The 21315-nt window shown below is 36.7% G+C and overlaps 2 protein-coding genes across 2 annotated transcripts in view; one reads left to right on the top strand and one right to left on the bottom strand.

Annotated features, from left to right (window-relative positions):
* Positions 1–2954, bottom strand: part of LOC132154697 (protein arginine N-methyltransferase 5-like) — a 463524-nt gene extending 460570 nt beyond the window's left edge. The window contains exon 1 of the mRNA XM_059563347.1: positions 2951–2954. The gene's annotated coding sequence lies outside the window, so the exon portion shown is untranslated. The remainder of the gene's footprint in view (positions 1–2950) is intronic.
* Positions 1–21315, top strand: part of LOC132154695 (calsyntenin-2-like) — a 202351-nt gene that overhangs the window by 87224 nt on the left and 93812 nt on the right. The gene's annotated exons all lie outside the window — the stretch shown is intronic.

Here is a 21315-nt window from a genome sequence, read left to right as displayed (position 1 = left end):
CAGCTACAGTATCGCATCAGACAGTGCACTATAGACCCCCTGAGGAACAGTTCCACTCATTCTCTACTATAGGAGAGGAAGAATTGTATAAACTTGTTAAATCATCTAAACCAACAACATGTATGTTAGACCCTATACCATCTAAGCTCCTAAAAGAGGTGCTTCCAGAAGTCATAGATCCTCTTCTGACTATTATTGATTCCTCATTGTCATTAGGATATGTCCCCAAAACCTTCAAACTGGCTGTTATTAAACCTCTCATCAAAAAACCACAACTTGACCCCAAAGAACTAGTTAATTATAGACCAATCTCGAATCTCTCTTTTCTGTCCAAGATACTAGAAAAGGTGGTATCCTCACAATTATATTCTTTCTTAGAGAAAAATGGTATATGTGAGGATTTCCAGTCAGGATTTAGACCGTATCATAGTACTGAGACTGCTCTCCTTAGAGTTACAAATGATCTGCTCTTATCATCTGATCGTGGGTGTATCTCTCTATTAGTTTTATTGGATCTTAGTGCTGCGTTTGACACTATTGACCACAACATTCCATAGACTTGAACACTTTGTTGGCATTAATGGAAGTGCATTAGCATGGTTTAAATCGTACTTATATGACCGCCATCAGTTCATAGCAGTGAATGAAGATGTATCATATCGATCACAAGTGCAGTATGGAGTACCTCAAGGCTCAGTACTAGGGCCGCTACTCTTCACGCTTTATATGTTACCCTTGGGAGATATCATCAGGAAACATGGTGTTAGCTTTCACTGTTATGCTGATGATACTCAGCTCTATATTTCTTTGCGGCCCGGTGAAACACACCAATTTGAAAAACTAATGGAATGCATAGTCGATATAAAAAACTGGATTACGAGTAATTTCTTACTGCTAAATTTCACCAAAAACAGAGGTGTTAATTATAGGACCTAAAAACTCTGCTTGTAATAACCTAGAACACTGTCTAAGACTTGATGGTTGCTCTGTCAATTCTTCGTCATCAGTAAGGAACCTAGGTGTGCTATTTGATCGCAATCTTTCCTTAGAAAGCCACATTTCTAGCATTTGTAAAACTGCATTTTTCCATCTCAAAAATATATCTAAATTACGGCCTATGCTCTCAATGTCAAATGCAGAAATGTTAATCCATGCATTTATGACCTCAAGGTTGTTATTGTAATGCTTTATTGGGTGGTTGTTCTGCACGCTTAGTAAACAAACTACAGCTAGTCCAAAATGCAGCAGCAAGAGTTCTTACTAGAACCAGGAAGTATGACCATATTAGCCCGGTCCTGTCAGCACTGCACTGGCTCCCTATCAAACATCGTATAGATTTTAAAATATTGCTTATTACTTCTTATAATCCTCTACGTCCGCTACGTTCTCAAAACTCAGGCAATTTGATAATACCTAGAAAATCTAAATCAACTGCGGGCGGCAGATCCTTTTCCTATTTGGCGCCTAAACTCTGTAATAACCTACCTAACATTGTTCGGGAGGCAGACACACTCTTGTAGTTTAAATCTAGATTAAAGACCCATCTCTTTAACCTGGCTTACACATAACATACTAATATGCTTTTAATATCCAAATCCGTTAAAGGATTTTTAGGCTGCATTAATTAGGTAAACCGGAACCGGGAACACTTCCCATAACTCCCTATGTACTTGCTACATCATTAGAAGAATAGCATCTATGCTAATATTTTTCTGTTTCTCTCTTATTCCGAGGTCACCGTAGCCACCAGATCCAGTCTGTATCCAGATCAGAGGGTCACTGCAGTTACCCGGATCCAGTACGTATCCAGACCAGATGGTGGATCAGCACCTAGAAAGGACCTCTACTGCCCTGAAAGACAGCGGAGACCAGGACAACTAGAGCCAAGTACCAGATACAGAGTTTCGGTTCCTTGCCGCTGTTGCCTCTGGCTTGCTTAGTTGGTGTCACTTCATCTACAGCGATATCGTTGACTTGATTGCAAATAAATGCACAGACACTATTTAACTGAACAGAGATGACATCACTGAATTCAATGATGAACTGCCTTTTAACTATCATTTTGCATTATTGACACACTGTTTTCCTAATGAATGTTGTTCAGTTGCTTTGACACAATGTATTTTGTTTAAAGTGCTATATAAATAAAGGTGACTTGACTTGACTAATGAATACTTTTTTCTATGACTAAATGGATTATTTATGATGTATTATTTTTTAATGATATTTTTTTGTCCAGTTTAGATATAATTGAGTTATATAATAACAATTGTACTTTGCTATTTATAAATTCTTTTTGGAACACAGTCAACAGGAATATTAATTACTGCTATATAATATGTAATAATTATTGAGGATTGTTTTCTTAAAATCGATTTATAAATTGTATATATTATTAAAATACGTTTTTATTAGCCGTTTTTCCAACAACTCCTTTTAAGACAATGCCTTCAATACATCCCATTAGAGTACAACCAATGGTTAATTTTGAAGCATGCAGCATTTACAGAATACAGACTTGGCAATTGAGATATTTTTAATTATATGGCAGCTTTTATGCAGTTTAATCATGATTGTGATCATTTTGAAAATAACTTTACAGCCTACTTTTTCCATATCTAATCTATTCTTATGAAACTCACGAGCTCACTCCAGAACATCCATGTTTATTCTGGAATTTACAGCAGTGGATGGTAACAATGGCTTGGTTCTTCAGTAGTACTGGTTCTCTGTTCCTCTGTATATAAGTGAGGGTGGTTGAGTGTGAGATTTTATGCGAATAGCACCATAGTGCTCATAAAAAAAAAAAATGTAGTCAATGGTCAATGCTTTCCACTAGGGGTGTGCACGGATAGTCGAACATTTGAATATTCATTCTGTTCTAATTAATCGATAAAAAAAAAAATGATATTCGAATTTAGCAAAAAAAAAAAATATAATAATTTTGGACCTAATTTGGCCACTTTCTGTGATTCTCCACGGCATATTTGAAGATGTATGCAAGCAAAAAATAATTAATGAATGAATAAGGGGCCATTCACATATCGCGCCTAAAACGCGTGGAAAATGCTAGGCGTGCCGCTTTCTCTTTCTTTCCAAAGCGCTCGGGCAGAAGCGTTCCTGAGGCGTCTGCCGTTGCTAAGCAACAATGACGCACTCTCTCCATGAAGACGCGAAAATTTCAGCAAAGGATAAATGGATTTGCAGCACAAAAAATTGCTTTCAGTAGCTCTGCTACTAAATTTATTTCAAAATGGCAATCCATATACAGCTATGATCAGCTGTTCCTTCATCTTGGCAGAGCATTCAACGTTGTTACGGGAAAGGATAAAGCTGAATGTTTAGTTCTTGTCACATGACCTGCGGTGCGCTTGCGGCATTCTGATAAGTTGAGATGTTTTTAACTCGATGCAGTGCGGACGCGCCTGGAAAAAACGGGCGCGTCGCACTGTGTGCGCATCGCGACTGCGTCGTTTCCATTATGGAAATAACGAACTTGAGCACGCAAAAGACATGATATGTGAACGGCCCCTAAGAACTGCGGTCTTCTACAGTACTTCAAACATGGAGAGTCACAGAAAGTGACCGAATTGAAGAACATTGTTGCGGCATCTCTCAAGCAATGAATAAACACAGCTAACTTGGAGAATGCAGTGAAAACTCCTCTTCTCGCGTCTGCCCTAGACCCTCGGCACAAACATCTCAGGTTCCTCGATGAAAACATGAGAGAAGTAAGAAAAAAAAACTTTTTTGAACATTATCAGAACATTTTTATTGATGCGAGTGGTGCGGATGCAGCTGCCGCCACCGCCACCAACAAAGAATAGGATGCAATGCCCACTTGTCGGAAAAGGCTGAGCCAGTTCTTCAGCGATGATTACAGCGAGGCCAGCCGAGACGAGTAGGAACAGTTCTTGCTAGAGCCATGTATTCCACCAGATGAGGATCCCATTCGGTGGCGAAAACACGAAGTGCTTCACAAAACTTATTCGCTTAGCACACCGTTATTTGTGAGTCCCGACAACGTCTGTGCCGTCAGAGCGCGTTTTCTCCACGGCCGGCCTTATTCTTAACAGACTAAGGAGCTGACTTTCCCCCGATCATGTTTACATGACCGTATTTCCTAACAAGAACATGTAAAACAATAGAAAAAGCAAAAAAGATTTGCTGACAGTTTCAAAGTTTCAAAGTTAAGTCTACGTTCTACAATAGCCCAATTGCTGCAGGCTGCTTTACGTTTTTTCTATGTTCACTTTTTTGTTTGTTTTTTTGTTCACTTTTTTTTTTTTGCTTTTAATCTGTACTTTTGTTTGTTTGCACGCATTGTTAAAGGTTTTCAGCTACAAAACACGATGTGTAATGTTCAAGCTTATTGTGTGTAAGGTTGTTCAAAATGACGGAAACAATAAATGTTGCTGAAAAATAACGTCTCTCATTAAACTTAATTTAAATAAACGAATATTCGAATATTCGTTTTTTGTGAGCTCAAATATTTGAATGTGATATTTGCGGAAAATGCCCATCCCTACTTTCCACTGTTATGGAGACAGATTCGCCTGACCTTCCTGTTATTTTTAAGTGTGCTTCCTGCCTCTATCTCCATTGTTGTGATGACACAGAGCCCTTGTATAAGTGGATCTTGTCACCCTTTCTATGGCCAAGTGTTCAATAAACCGTCCGGCCTTAAAAAATGACTCGTACATTGTACGCTTTGGCTTTCAAAGAGGAGGAGTCTACACCTTAGAGCGCCAATTACCTCTCACGGAGCAATGAATGACAGCACAGCTTTATGACTTGCGTGTTGTTTATGTAAGACAGATTCCGACTCGCTGGTTTTTTTAAGTGCAAGTTGTTAGGTGGAAGGATGTGGGGAGAGTGGTGGCTTGACAGATGCAAAATAATTAAATAAAGTGATTTTGTTTACACAGAGGAATGTGTGGAAGCATTGTGACAGGTAACTCTCTACAACTCATTAAATTACAATGGCTTCAATTAATCTCCTTTCTGGCAGCCTTGGAAAAAAGCACTTTACTGGCTTTTATATATTTATTTTCGGAGCTTGCACCAGAAAGGCATGCTGTTTATTTTGCAGCTGATAAAGATTTGTTGTTCATACCTTGGGGAATCTTTTAGCCGACAATATTATATTAAATATAATAAAAAAATTTTTTTTAAATGTTGTCTTTGCAGCAAGTTTTTGTAATACCAAACTTTATAATATTAGCATATTACCGTATTAATCTTGTCAGTGATTGACTGATTGATTGATTATTAACTCATTTTTTCGGTGAAAGGACCGACTTCTCTCTGTCCTTTTTATCCAAAATTTTGTCAAAATTTCTTACTGACCATGCAGTCATATTTTATATGACATTTCAAATGCAAATAAATAAAATAATGTACAATTATATTTTATAATTATTAAAGTGACAATTTGGACCTTTGGATAATGGCATTATTTAGCAGTTTTTTTTCCTCTTGTATTTTTGACTTTTTGAATGTTTGCATATTTCAAAGCATCATAATTGATGCCTTGTGATTTGTAAGGAATAAATGTAAATGTAAATGTAAATGTAAGGAATATTTCACGTATATCAGCATATTGAGATCTGAAGGAACATTTTTTTAGGAATCCAGGATAACACTCTGATGGCTTATTTCCCTTACCACAATGAGTTGTTAGAAGACACAAATTTCAAAAGAAATATACATTTTTTGTAACATTATAAATGTCGTATGAACTGTCACTTTTGATTTCTTTCTTTCAGAATAATGAGGAAAAACTATATATCCATTTTATACGTAAACCACATATTTTTTTTTTGTGGAAATTCCTGTGCACGTTACTTTGATTTATCAGTGACATATTAATGGTGGACTGCAGCTGTTGTTAAAGCATCACTGAGAAATGAGTGCTGTGCTCTGATTGGGTGACAGGTGATATTTCACTGCCTTTTCACTGGGAGCCAATGGATACAAACGTAAAATTGCTGCCAGGGAGACTGGGAAACACGGGCCCTTCGTCTCAATCCGTCATTCTCTGTAATTCTCCTCGCTCCCATTCTTTCTGTCTTTCTTTCTCTGTCCGACACACCTCTTCCATGTCAGACTGTGAGTTATGCGTGTGAGGCTTTGTCGTCAATCCTGTTTTCGTCTGTTTAGAGAAAGGAATGCAGGCGTCCTTCTGGCACCACATTAATTGGGGTGTGGGAACACGACCCAGGATTGTTAAGTGCTTCGCCTCATTCTCCTTCGTCTTTTTCTCCTGCCTCGCTTACTGTCTCCCATGTATCAGCTTGCTTTGATGTAAAATAACGATGATGAGCCTCAAGTTGATGATACATGCTGAGGCAGGGATTTGTTATTTCTGGGAACAAGACTTTCCCCTGTAGAGCAGATAACGTAGGTCTTGTAGTATGCATGGAGCATTCTCAATCAAATTACCATGAAGGATGAGCCGGAGTCAGTAGAGGAAGGCAAAAAAGAATCGCCAGCTTCATTTGCTAATTCTTTATCTCACTCGCGGTTTCACCAGCCTCTTTCCCATTAATCTCTTCTCTCAGATGATGTACAATGCCGCATTGTTCCGCTGAACTTTGCCTTCCTCGCACCAGATTAGCTAACAAAACCCAAGCTAGGAAGCGGTCCAGGGAAACTATGGATGGATTGTAAAAACCACACATGAGAGTGAGAATAGGAGGATGTAGTGAAAGAGAATCACAGTGCCTGCAGTTCAGATACTTTGCAGTTGTATTGTTTCTTTGATAGAAGAGCAACCTGCTGCAAATTGGTGGAGCACTTTGCATGTTTTGTGATTGTGTTTGGACTATTCTGTCTAAAAACAGAAATCGTATACGCGAGTGGATTTGCTATTAAATTATTATAAATAATTCCTCTCTTCTGTGTTAGAAACGGTAAAAGAAAGTATTTTGATCTTGTTAGTGGAGTGTTGATTATGTGCTGGTCACAATCCTCTTTAAGGTGTTACAGGTTGTCATTTAAAATTAAGGGTGCTGTACATGATGCAAAGATCACACATGTATTTTCAGCTGAGTCTGTTTTCCACAGGGGTCACTTGCTTGATATGAATAAGAGCTGACTGGAGTGTCATGTATATCATATTTCGTGACAAATAATTCAGGAGGTTCATAATAAGCATGGTAGGTTAAATTTACTTGAATGTGACCTACAGTACAATTCTACACACATTCGTAGGTAAATAAATAACAAGGAAAGACGCTTCGTTTTTTATGTGGGCTTTCTAAATGTTAAATGTAATTAGTTTCTACGGTTCATGTTAATTAATCTGAAATATAGATGCTTAGAAGATGCTTAATAAAGCAGATTAGGGGGCGGTTTAAACAGGCAGCCTGAAAAAAAGGAAGGAAAGTGAACAGAGGAACATTTAACCAGATGCGTTTTATATAAAAACCTTGTTGGGTGATTGTATAACTGTCCTCAGACTTGCAGTAATAATAATTAATTTGATGTTTTGCAGATCTAATTTGTTTTCGTTCCTGTTTGAAAGTGTTTTGTGACCTTTTTTTCAAAAATATTGCTGATTTGCCCTGAAAATGTAACCCTAGTAACTCAACCACCTACATTTTTGACCACGAAATGGTTCATTTCGAGCCTGTTCACTCCAGGTTCAGCTGTGGATGAAAGTTTAAGAATTATTTTGGGTTTTGCTATGATGTGCGCGAATGAAATGAAGTGAATCAATCTCTTTCCTCCATTGGAATTACATATAGTGATCTCTAAGGGTCGATACCATACCTGAGGAATTTTACTAATTTATGATTCTCTTACTAATATAGTTTCATCATAGTTTATACAGTTGTGGAGACAATTTCTGAAGTTAAATTTCTGACTGCAAAAAAACATTACATTCTGAGTTTCTGTAGATACCGATCGGTTTAGGAAGCTTTTTTCCGCCGCAATGCTGTATATGTATTTTCATGTTGCTAATTTTTCCCTTTTGTTTTATTATTTTTAGTAAGGAACCAAACCGAAGCAGCTGAGCCAAGCAGTGCTATGATTTCCCATGATGCTTTGTGAACACTGAAAATGCATTGTGTGTATGAGTGTAAACTATTGTTTTGCACGCATCATGTGGCCCAGTGGGATGCATCCAAAAGATGTCCCCAGATGTTTTTCAAGACATTCAAAAGCAATCTCTATTCTACCCAGGTTGTCAGTATTATATGTTGTGGAAAAGAAACCATAAGAATCATATGAACGAGTGATAATTGAAAGAATGAAAGCTGAGAGAGTTTTAGTTTTGAATCCATCAATACTGTCAGCGAGGTGATGACTTCAGTTTTGCTGCCAAAATCTCTTGAAGAATGTTTGTGTTTGAAAACTGAGAAGTGTTACCAAAAACTCGAGGTGAAAGCCAAATTAGAATAATGAGAATGTGTTGGATCTGCGGGGAGCATCCCATTGTCGATTCTCTCTGCCTTTTCCCCATGCTTTCTCTTTCTAAAGTGTAGTTTACTGTTTATATCTCTTGCATGGTGTGCCACCTTTGCCTCTGAAATATATTTTGAGATATAGATGTTGTTTCAATCTACCTTGGGTCTTTGTTTATGCTACCTACGAAGAATTTAAGAAGCCGACCTACCCCAAAGTAGCTAGCTTCCCCAAAGTTGACTGATTGTATGCTTATCAGTTCAGTTATTGAAATGAAAAAAAAAGATTATATATATATATACAACCCGAATTCCGGAAAAGTTGGGACGTTTTTTAAATTTTAATAAAATGAAAACTAAAGGAATTTCAAATCACATGAGCCAATATTTTATTCACAATAGAACATAGATAACGTAGCAAATGTTTAAACTGAGAAATTTTACACTTTTATCCACTTAATTAGCTCATTTAAAATTTAATGCCTGCTACAGGTCTCAAAAAAGTTGGCACGGGGGCAACAAATGGCTAAAAAAGCAAGCAGTTTTGAAAAGATTCAGCTGGGAGAACATCTAGTGATTAATTAAGTTAATTGATATCAGGTCTGTAACATGATTAGCTATAAAAACTTTGTCTTAGAGAAGCAGAGTCTCTCAGAAGTAAGGATGGGCAGAGGCTCTCCAATCTGTGAAAGACTGCGTAAAAAAATTGTGGAAAACTTTAAAAACAATGTTCCTCAACGTCAAATTGCAAAGGCTTTGCAAATCTCATCATCTACAGTGCATAACATCATCAAAAGATTCAGAGAAACTGGAGAAATCTCTGTGCGTAAGGGACAAGGCCGGAGACCTTTATTGGATGCCCGTGGTCTTCGGGCTCTCAGACGACACTGCATCACTCATCGGCATGATTGTGTCAATGACATTACTAAATGGGCCCAGGAATACTTTCAGAAACCACTGTCGGTAAACACAATCCGCCGTGCCATCAGCAGATGCCAACTAAAGTTCTATCATGCAAAAAGGAAGCCATATGTGAACATGGTCCAGAAGCGCCGTCGTGTCCTGTGGGCCAAGGCTCATTTAAAATGGACTATTTCGAAGTGGAATAGTGTTTTATGGTCAGACGAGTCCAAATTTGACATTCTTGTTGGAAATCACAGACGCCGTGTCCTCCGGGCTAAAGAGGAGGGAGACCTTCCAGCATGTTATCAGCGTTTAGTTCAAAAGCCAGCATCTCTGATGGTATGGGGGTGCATAAGTGCATACGGTATGGGCAGCTTGCATGTTTTGGAAGGCTCTGTGAATGCTGAAAGGTATATAAAGGTTTTAGAGCAACATATGCTTCCCTCCAAACAACGTCTATTTCAGGGAAGGCCTTGTTTATTTCAGCAGGACAATGCAAAACCACATACTGCAGCTATAACAACAGCATGGCTTCGTCGTAGAAGAGTCCGGGTGCTAACCTGGCCTGCCTGCAGTCCTGATCTTTCACCTATAGAGAACATTTGGCGCATCATTAAACGAAAAATACGTCAAAGACGACCACGAACTCTTCAGCAGCTGGAAATCTATATAAGGCAAGAATGGGACCAAATTCCAACAGCAAAACTCTAGCAACTCATAGCCTCAATGGCTATGAGTCAATGGCTATGAGCCTCAATGGCTATGAGTATATATATATATATATACAGTACAGACCAAAAGTTTGGACACACCTTCTCATTCAAAGAGTTTTCTTTATTTTCATGACTATGAGAGTCACACTGAAGACATCAAGGGCTATTTGACCAAGAAGGAGAGGTTGCTGCATGGGGTGCTGCGCCAGATGACCTGGCCTCCACAGTCACCGGACCTGAACCCAATCGAGATGGTTTAGGGGTGAGCTGGACCGCAGACAGAAGGCAAAAGGGCCAACAAGTGCTAAGCATCTCTCGGGGAACTCCTTCAAGACTGTTGGAAGACCATTTCAGGTGACTACCTCTTGAAGCTCATCAGGAGAATGCCAAGAGTGTGCAAAGCAGTAATCAAAGCAAAAGGTGGCTACTTTGAAGAACCTAGAATATGACATATTTTCAGTTGTTTCACACTTTTTTGTTATGTATATAATTCCATATATAATTCCACATGTGTTAATTCATAGTTTTGATGCCTTCAGTGTGAATCTACAATTTTTATAGTCATGAAAATAAAGAAATTTATCATTCTTTGAATGAGAAGGTGTGTCCAAACTTTTGGTCTGTACTGTATATATATATATATATATCATTACGGGGGTTCATATGCCACACTTGAAGTAATATCTTTGACTTGCCCTTGAGAGGATTGAAATAAAGGCTTCAAAAGGTAATTAGTGATTATAACAACACATGCTTATAATACTGAATATTTAGAATTGAGATTGTAGCTAAATGCAGTATGATTTGACAGCGTTATCTGATTAGTGCCGATGGTGCATAAAAGCGTTCCTAACTCAAAAATGTCCGCCACTGTGGCCTTAGCACTGATTAAAATGACACTTCCACCTCCGTAAGAGACTGGGAATTCAGCCAGACATCATTTGCAAGCATAATTTAATAACATCTTAAGGTGTGCAGATGAGAAGGAACTAAACCATTGCTGGTTTGAGGTCTCTTCAGAGATCCCCGGCTCTGTTTAATTAGTTCCTGACTGATGGCATGATGGTAAAGAACCTGGCATTACATTTCATTTAGCAATTTTTATAGTTTGATATTGTGGGTTTTCATTTTGGTCCCTGAAATGTGTAACTTGTTATTTGGCTGACCTGTTACTTTTGCAGAATTCATCTCGCAGGAGCTCTTAGAAGCACATTAGCTGCAAACGTATTATGATGCCTTTCAAATAACAAAGGAGGTCTAGTACCTGGAGAAAGTGATCTGTTAGAATTCCCTTTCATCCCAATGGCAGTTGCTCAGCTGGTGCAGGGCTCCCTGTTATTACGCGACCTGCTTGCAGCCATCTGTGCTTATGAGGACTCTATTTTTGGCCAAAAAGGTTTTTGAGACAATCACCATTGTTTTCCCTTGCATGTTTGTGCTACTTGCATGTCTCTTATTTGATCTTATACTTTTTCAACACATTTGTTTTGGTGGCTTGCTGTACTGCAGTGTATCACAACAACAACAAAAACTTTAGGTTTTACTTTAGGTAAGACTTTAGATAATTTCTAATAGTAAATGTTCTACTCAGGTAGACTTTGTCTACTCACATTAAAGGCATGGTTAAGAACTGTGTGTGCTGTATGTAAGGAAGTATTTCTGTCATTATTAGATGACCCTTTGAAAGACCTTTCGATTGTCTTTGATTTATTCAGATCTCTTACATCAGGTAAAAAACATGAATGATCAGAATATAGTTATTGCATTTTAAACCTTGCAGAAATGTACTTGTCATAGCACAGTCTCTAGAAAATAAATGTGAATCTTTATTGTGATTACAATTAGTGACCTTTTTTCTGTCAGCTGTGCAGAACAGGGCTAAAAGAAGTGTAGATTGATTAAAGAGCCTGGCCTTCAACAAAAAACAACCATATAGGTCGTTTGTGCAAGCACCTTATTACGACCTATATTTACGTTTTAAAGTTAAGCGTTTTAAAGTATATAAAAATAATGACAGTATCGCGTTGCGTCCGTCATCATGAAATGACGTATAATGTCAATACAAATCAAAACGCACGTTTATTTAAATGCAATGTGTGGACTTTTTTACAATGATCTCACTGTAATTCGTACATATTTTACTAGGTGGCTTATTCGTTCGAATTACCACACCTAACCCCACACCTAAACCTAACCCTCACAGAAATCATGCTAAATTATGATTTATTTAGCATATACATTTTACGTGCACGTCCGTTCCCTGGGATCGAACCCATGATAGCATGATTACATATCAAGGTATAACGCAATAATCTACCAACTGAGCTACACGAAATGCAAATCAGAGTGCAAATAAAAGAGTACAAAACAATAATATAAAAACGACCTTTTGCCGATAGGGGCGCAATCTTAGTATACGCTCTGATGGGTCGTATTTCAGGGATTTGGACAAACGCCCTATACGAGTGTATTGGTTGGAGGACAGGTTGTGATTAAACTAAGATGGCTTAGCGTTGTGAGTACTCTATTTTCCTGACAACAATTTTAGTACTAAAAAATATAGAATTTTTATTTATTATTATAATTTTTTTTTGTAAAACATAAAATGAGAAAAACATTTAAAAATTGCTTCTGCTTTGTTCCATTCTTTAAATAAATATATTGTATGGCTTTAGAAGACTTGAAATACAGTGCCCAAGTCATATAGACAACTGTTCTTACATAGTGTGCATTTAGCCTGTTTGGAGCCTTGCAGTAAAACTCAACAACCATTATCGTTGCTTGGAAAAGGGCAACTCTTTCTGACACTTGATTTTATGTTTCACAGAAGAAAGAAAATAACACGAGAAGGGAATGACATGAGAGTAAATGATTATGTTCCTTTAATTAAAAATTTTACTCATAATTCCATTTCTGAGGACAGATTCAAGCTGCAAGCGGGAGCTTATATCACACAAGGAGCGATAACCTCCCAACTAAATGAATAACGCTGATTTCTCTAGATTTTTAGCACCTCATACTGTGTTTGAATTACCAGTCCATATTCTGCAGACACTATGGAAATCCATGTTGGCTCTTCACCCTCCTTCCTCCAAAATTACATTTGCTAAAAGTGCCTGGTGCCAAGTTCTGTGATGAGAAAACTAATTTTCCTCCAGGGGAAAATGATTTCCCTAGCACAGGGAATGATTTGAATGGAGGGGGTCTCTTGGAGAGCAACCGTTGGGGCGTTGATCAAACCTCTCATGTTCTGGCATCACGTCTGGTTGTGATAAAGGTATGGCAGAATGGTAAAAAAAAAACATTACCTTCCTCCCTTTCTTATGTGCTTCGTTTAATCTTTTTGGGCTTTCTCTTTTTGTGAAGTGAGATGGGTCTGGACATAAAGGAAGGTACTGCACATCAAAGTCTGTTGTCTTCAGGGGCCACTAAGATCCAGACACTGATCCGTTCTCATGTGAGAGTCGATGAGTACAGCATCTTTCCACTTCCTTTCTTGTCTCAGGCCCTTTGGAGATGATTTGGCCTGAAAGGAGCTGAGATGAGGAAAGGAATGAGACGGCGGACTGGAGAGGGTCACTAGGGCTTTTTGATTGTTGGCAAAAATGAAGAAATGATTTGGGTTTGCTGTTCAGACAGTGAGATTACACAGAACAGGAACTGAAAGTACGATTGCGCATTTCATTTGGCTTTCCTTTGGTACTTAAGGCAAACTCCTCTCTGAGGGGGGAATTCACTAAATAGCTGCACCAATTTTGCAAGCCGTATTTCAGCTCAAAATGTTATTCACTAACCACCCACAATCCAATTTAAGCACACTTTACATCTGTACTGTTATAGAGCTCAGTTATGTGTGTTTAAATGAAATCATTGTCACTCTTTTCAGCTATTACTTCATGGGGAAACCAAGCTCATTGTGATTTTTGTAGAGTAAGGCATTCCTGAGTCAACATGTTTTGTTGGTCTTGTAAAAAATTCTTACACAAACCCCAACCATTACCTAACCCTTAACGCACAGATCCCTTAAATCTGATTTTGTTCCAAGACCAATATTTAAATAATATTTTTTTGAACTCTGTTCTCGATGTATCTTTCATTCTAAGCTTTCCATGCTAGTTTATGATTGCTAGCTAGTGTCTGATAATGGTTTAGTTGGTGGAGCTTTATACCATTTTTTTCCCAACACGGTACATTTTCTGTCAATCAGTAATTCATCAAATAATGATAAAATGGAGAAAGTTATTATAACTAGGCATATATCCATACACATTATATTATCACACCATTTTTTTTTAAATCTCCCAGCACTTTCAGCATTCTCCAGAAACAACCACTTAAAATTGGCTTGCAAAAAGCATGCAGCACAGAGTTTTTTTTTTTTTTTTATGCATGAAAGCTGATTTGCATAATTTCTTTGGTGATTTCAAGTTTAGAACAATGTAGAAATAAACTGTGATATAAATATTCCCTTACAAATCTGCATGTTTCACATCACATTTTTACATTATCAGATATATTCAGGCATTTAAGCTATAAGTTTCAATCAGTCTTTGAAAATGAGGAGTGGTTTTCTAAATATGTATCTTTTGGGTCTATTTACATATATTGTTAGTCATGAGAACTTCAAGCTTCAAGCTTCAAACTTCAAGAACAGTGTAAAATCCAACCATAAAAGTAAGTGGAAAGTTGTCTTTTGGAAGCGTGATGCAGATTGCTGTGATTCGTGTGGGAATCATATAAAGCATATACTGTATATGACTGTCAGAGCTCAAGGTAAGCCGATTAGAAAGTCATAACCTGAAAACATCAGTAATACTTGTTAATGAGAGTAAGCTGTATAACAATGTAAACTATAAAGGAATTTAAAAGGGAATTTATGCCTGGTAGATAATTTTAAGGCTATATGATAAAGTGGGCCTTTGGTGGTGTGGAGTGTAGGGGGGACAAGCTTATAATGAACAAGTAAAAGATGCATATATAAAAGGTTTGTGTGGCAGATCTAATGAGACTGGAAGGCTCTGTAGTTCCTGGAAAGGTTTGCAGTTCAAAGCACACAAGGGTTGGTTGATGCAGGTAATCTGCTACCCACCGAGGTGATACCATTGTTACAAATCTTCAATCACAGTGCTCTGTGGTTGGATTGATTCATCAAGCTTGCCTTTCATCTCCTTTGGATGGAGAATAAAGAGGCAAAATTTCTTTCCTATGTACTTTTTTCTGTTGTCCATCATCTTTAGTGTTTGTGAAATTAGTGTATTTTTTGTCTGTTTGTTTCTTTGCTTGCCTTTTTGTTATATATTGACATCTGCAATTTTCTTAGGCAATAGATTGACATCTGCGTGACTCTGGAAGTCAAATGTTACGATCATGTTACGTTTTAGCTGATTTACTGGGTTTACAAACACTAAAAAAAAATTCTGCTGTTTGCTGAGTTTGCTTTAATTAAAATTTAAAATTTAATTAAAAAGCGAATTCGACACAGTTCTTCAACATATTGTCATCTCAATTTAATAAACACAAATAACTTAACTAAAAATCTATATAGACTTATAAAACAGGGACAGAGTGAAGAAAAAGTACATACTTTACGGCAGAAACAATGTTGAAATCAAGTGTTGTTTTTGCTACTGTGGTAATTCTTCAGGCCTTGCGGTTTCTGCAAACAATATGCTTTACATAACATAAGAAATTTGTTTTGCATGCTAAAATGCTATTGTTCTAGTGATAATAGATTTTTATTGGAAATTTTGGCTTTACTGTGGCATGTCAAATGACATTGTTGTACTTAATCTAGGTTTCTGCTACAAAATTTATTGAAGTAGAGTTTACGTATGGCTCAATTTAATGATAAGAAAACTCATTTCAAAATGTGTTGAACCACTGTCCCCTTCTAAATCAAGTTAAGCTAAACCATTATCCAGGGTTTCTGCGGGTCTTTAAAAGGACTTAAAAAGTCTATATTCGACCCTTTCATAAATCTAAGCCTTAAAAAGGTCTTAAATCAGAGCAGAAGGTTTTCAGTTCATAAAGTTATGACATAAAATGTTGTGTGCACTACAAAAAGTGACTTCTTCAGTTATTTTGTATTGATTTCCAAAACAAATATCTAACAGAAATTAAGATACATTTACTCGAAAGACTAAATGATGAGTTTTCTAAATAATTGAACAAGATTAAGTAAGTTTATGCTTAAAACAAGGGCAAATATCTCTCAGTGAGGTATGCAATTGAGTTTTCCTTTTGAATTAAGTTGAATTAAGTTTTCTGAGCCTGCTGGCATAAATTTCTTTCTTGTTTTAATAATAAATAATTACTTTATTTGCACTATAGACAAATTGTTTTGTTTCTATTTTTTTCAGTGTGAACAAAAGTTATTTTGAAAATTTTTTAAGTGAAAGCTATTCACTTTTTTATTTTCTTTCTTTTTTTTTTTAAATAATGGAGATCTGTTCTGCTCCCTGGACATTTACATTTAAAGTACATATTGATGTGATTACTGGGTCTTCTAAAGGTCTTAAAAATTTGTAAATGGACATTAAAATCTGCAGAAGCCTTGTATTTATTTGAGTATTTCTCAAACAAAACAAAGGTTTCGGTTACAAATTAATTGTATGAATTAGTTTTAATGATTTAAAACCAGTTAAAATGCCATTTTTTAATAATAAACCAGTTGTTGAAGTAAATGTGTTTAATGCTAGGTTTATATAATTAAACCAATAAATCAGTTTTCAAGAATTCTAAAATTCTACTTAAATTCCACAACATCCTGCCAATCTTGTTGTCTTTGCTATGTGCAATTACAGAGCTGGGAGCTGATCACAGCAGAGGCTAATCCAACTGTAACAGTCTGTCTGCCCGCGGCGGCATGACAAGACATGCCACAGTTTCTTGCCAATATCTCTGGATGAAGTTTAGATGCATCGTTAAATTCAGCTCTGACTCGAGTCTTCCAAGTTTGTAGACATGGAACATACGAGTACAAAGCAAATAACTGCACAGGCATTCAGCCTTGAAATGGAATCCATGGTGCGTTGATGTGATGCACGAATGGAGAGTTGGCACTGTGAGAAAAGTAGAAAGAAAATTAATTGTACATACGGAGGAATACTGCTTAACCTTTCAGTCAGTAAGAATCCTCAAAGCCTTAAGTGCCACAATTCAACCAGGACGTTTTGTGTGGGCTTATGTGGATAATTCTGCCATTTTCAGCACCACAGGTGGTTCATTAACTGAATGCTGATGAGGCTACATTATAAATGCAGTATTGATTGTTGAATAATTTCTGCAGCTCCTTGTGAGCTGACTTTCTTCTGGATCAAAAGTGTCTCCTTAATCAAATAATGTTCATTATCATTCTTATTGATCCTTCTCTTGAAAAGAACAGCCAGTTTTGGGAAATTTACAGGCAGAAAGCAGTCCAGTTGATTTTGTTGTGTTTATTGCCAGTGTGGGCTGGAATAGAAATAAAAACTAGCAGCTCGAGGGCAGTTTGATATGGTTTTTTATTGAGACAGTGGGTTAAGAGGTTGATAATATATTATGTTCCAGTTTACAACAGTGCTGCTATTGGATTGTACTTTTGTTCATAACTAATAATAACTTATAATCATTTCCATTTAATTTTTATGTTTTTAGATTCAATTAATACCACTGTTTTCTGTATATATACTCTTTGATGTGAGACATGGGTTGTTTTGTTGGTCTGCAGCCATTTATCAAGAAAAAAGAGAATGTCTGTCAAGTTGAACACTGGCTATATTTTTTATTCGTTTTGTTAAAAGCCAGTTTACATCTGGTGAGGGTTAAATCTGTGTTAAAAAGATCTTAGCAATTCAGTACATATTGGATCACTTTCAGTGCTGGTGATTGTTAATTTAATTGGCCAAAGCAGATACATATGGTCAATTTAAATTTAGCACATCACAAAGGTGAAGCCACCGTGGACACTTTTTGGAGAGGGGTTTTACTTATTACCAACTACTCGTCTCTGACTTCAGTGTTAAGATACAGTGTTATCATGGCTCTGCAATGCTCTTAGGAGCTTGCCCTCTGATTTACTGTTCAATCTCTCTCGCTCTCTCCTCAAATAGTCTCCTTGTCTGCTTGATTCTCACTCCTAGAGCGATTATCATTCTTTGTCTTTTTTTTAGCTTGCTAAATCATCACCATCGATTTCCCTCCCTCCCATTGTTGCATGGCCCCTTGGTGCAGGGAGTGATAGTCCAACAGTGAAGGTTTTTCTAGATGCATCATTAAGTCTTATGGAACATCTATGTCCAATGCAGCCTCCTTGTTTCTAGCACATTAACCAAGCTACATGTTACAGATTCTCATTTAAACAATGTCTCCGTCATTTGTGCAATCTCTGGAGTATCATACAGCTAAATACAGAATATTCTCTCTAGAGTATGCAAATTGATGATGATTTGTTCTTTCACTATGATAAAGTGGTACACTGACATAATCATAAGCACATCCGTCCTATTTGTTGTTCAAAAGTGCGACTGATCACAATTAACAGGCACCGAGCCCAGTGGCAATGGAAGCTCTTTGGGGGATCTGGATTTGTGCATCTGTCCCAAAGAAATGTAGAAAATAAAATATAGAGCATGTGGTGCTTTAAAAATGTGACAGAGAAACTCTGCAGTAGTAAAGTCTGAAAGACCTGTTCAAGGATAGTGCATTGACCCCAGGCATAATGCATGCAGAATGACTTAATGAAATGTGTAAGGGTGGCAGCTGAATTCAATCTGCTTGTGCTCTCCCCTTCACTGTCACCCCTTTGACTGGGGGACCATGGTCCTGACAGGCCAATTAGATTCATATTTGCATATCTCTTTCGCTCCGTTTGCCTTGTTCGCAGGAGTGTAAAATATGCTAATAAGGTGGTAGAACCTGTGTTCAGCAAGATTCATTCAGAATGCTTTTAAAGTGTGACATTCATGTGTTTCCCCTACACCTCTGACTTTGCCCGGGCATGGGCGGATTGCTGATGGAATCTGAATCCCACCAAAATAAACGGAAACACATCTCGTTTCAACCTTGGTTTCTTTTCTTTTTCTTTTTTCTTTGTGTGTGTGTGTGTTAGGTTGGTCTGGATGAGAAAATTTGTCACACAGAATTTTTCTCAAAGGCATGTCACATTCACTAATAATTGTGTATAATTGAGTTGTGTACTTTTTTTTATCAATAATTACACTGTAAAAATTACTTTTCAAAGTTAATAAAATAAATATAATTGGAGAACCTCTTTATTAATGGAAAAATCTGTATTTCTGTTTTTTTTTTATGTTTAATTGAATGTGTTCCATGTTACTTCGTTGTTATTAAATTGTGAAATTTTGGACAGTTTTTACAGTTACTTTATAAATGACATTTTGTTTACATGACATTTACTCTTAGACAAATCAATTAACCACATGTTTTATTTCAAATTAGTGCAATAAATTCAGTTTTTAGTTTGCATGCTGTCTAAGACTTTTTGTGTTCACTTTAAGAAAGGAAAAACTTTGAAATAAGAAAAACAAATGTTTAAAAATAAAAACAAATTTGATGAATGCATTCCATATGCAACACAAATTACAGATACAGTATGAATAGCCTTTCATATCATTGTTTACTGTTGATTACAATAAATAAGAATTGAACATAAAATAGTTATTTAGAAGAATGTTCAAGCTGATTTTCATATAGGAAAATGCTAAATTAATAAAATTTGTAGTATACAGTAGTATAGTATTTGGGTTTGAAAATCTATAATAAGTGTCATTGATCACAGTTAACACCCACCATGGCCAATCACTATAGATCCATGAAGATCTGGATTTGTGGAGAAAAAACAAACTGAGCATGCTGTGGTTTAAAAGTGCCAGTGAACCTCAGCAGTTGTGCACAGTATTGTGTGACATTTAAAGCCATACAGTGGATTTGTGTGAGGAGCAGACAAGTATATTGGGAAGTCAATTTTGAGTGAAAGATTATACAGTGGTTTGGTTAGGGGAAAGACCATGGTTCAGAATTCAGGGTGGCCTCCTGGATTGCTTTAATGGGAACTGCATTTTTTCCTTACCTCAGATGGCATTCAGGACAAATAATAATGGTAAATTGTCAAGGACTAGGTCAGAGAAACACTCTTCACAACTGTGAGTTATATGGGGGGAAGACACCAGCATGCTCTTCCATTCCCCAGGCTTTTCAAATATTCATGACCTTCTTGTAGCACTACAGAGGGCACGAAAGCAGTTCGTGGCCTCATGCATAATGAAAGGGTAATGGACATTCATCATACCTTTTTTGAGACATAGTACTTTAACAGCTTTGAGTGAAATTGAAAAGCCTTGGGCACCACGCACTGTGATTTCTTTCTTTTTTTCACGCTTTTTTCTCCCTGTCATTTGAGCAATGTGATTTACTGATGAGCACTCGGGCCTGACATTTTTCAATAGCCGAGCTTAAAGAGTCACACGATGACTTATCAAACACTAGCAGCATGCTAAAAAATCTGGTGGTAGATGACACAATGGCTGAGAACTATCATATGTAGTGTCATATTTGAGGTGCAATGAGTTTTCTGGTGATTCACACTGACTAATATCAAAGGCTATGACTGTTTGCATACAAAGCAAGATATATTTGACCCACAACCAATACATTTCTCACTCACACCAATGATTACATTCCCATTGGCGCAACCTTTACTAGGATGTCCATCTCCAATTTGTGTACAATTAAAGCTAAATACCTACAAAAGTAAATGGTACAGTAATTGTTAGTTGTGCACTGAATTAAAATGAAAAGGCTGAAACTGAAAATTGTTTTTAATATTAATATATCTAAAAAAACTAAAACTATATATATATATATATATATATATATATATATATATATATATATATATATATATATATATATATATATATATATATATATATATATATATATATATATATATATATATATATATATATATATATATATACAGGCCTTTATATTATGTTTTTGCTTTCAGCACATGAATAATAATTAAATAGACCATTTATGTTAATTTCAACATTACTACAAATATAAAAATGCTCAAACAGCTTAGAATATTGGACAAATTTGACACTTATGTGAGGCAAACTGTATTGGTTTAAATTCATTTGTTTCTCCTTCCTTGACAATTAGAAAGGCCAAAAAGTGTCCATTCAGCTGGGAGCATTTAGACGAGGACAGGGAATAAGTCTTGAAATAAGAATTGTCTATCTGGTTTAATCCAGTGGGCTAATTAATGCCTCTGTATATTCTTC

This window comes from Carassius carassius, chromosome 12 (assembly GCF_963082965.1).
Source record: "Carassius carassius chromosome 12, fCarCar2.1, whole genome shotgun sequence".
Lineage (NCBI taxonomy): Eukaryota > Metazoa > Chordata > Actinopteri > Cypriniformes > Cyprinidae > Carassius > Carassius carassius.
This window is presented reverse-complemented; position numbering and strand designations above follow the sequence as displayed.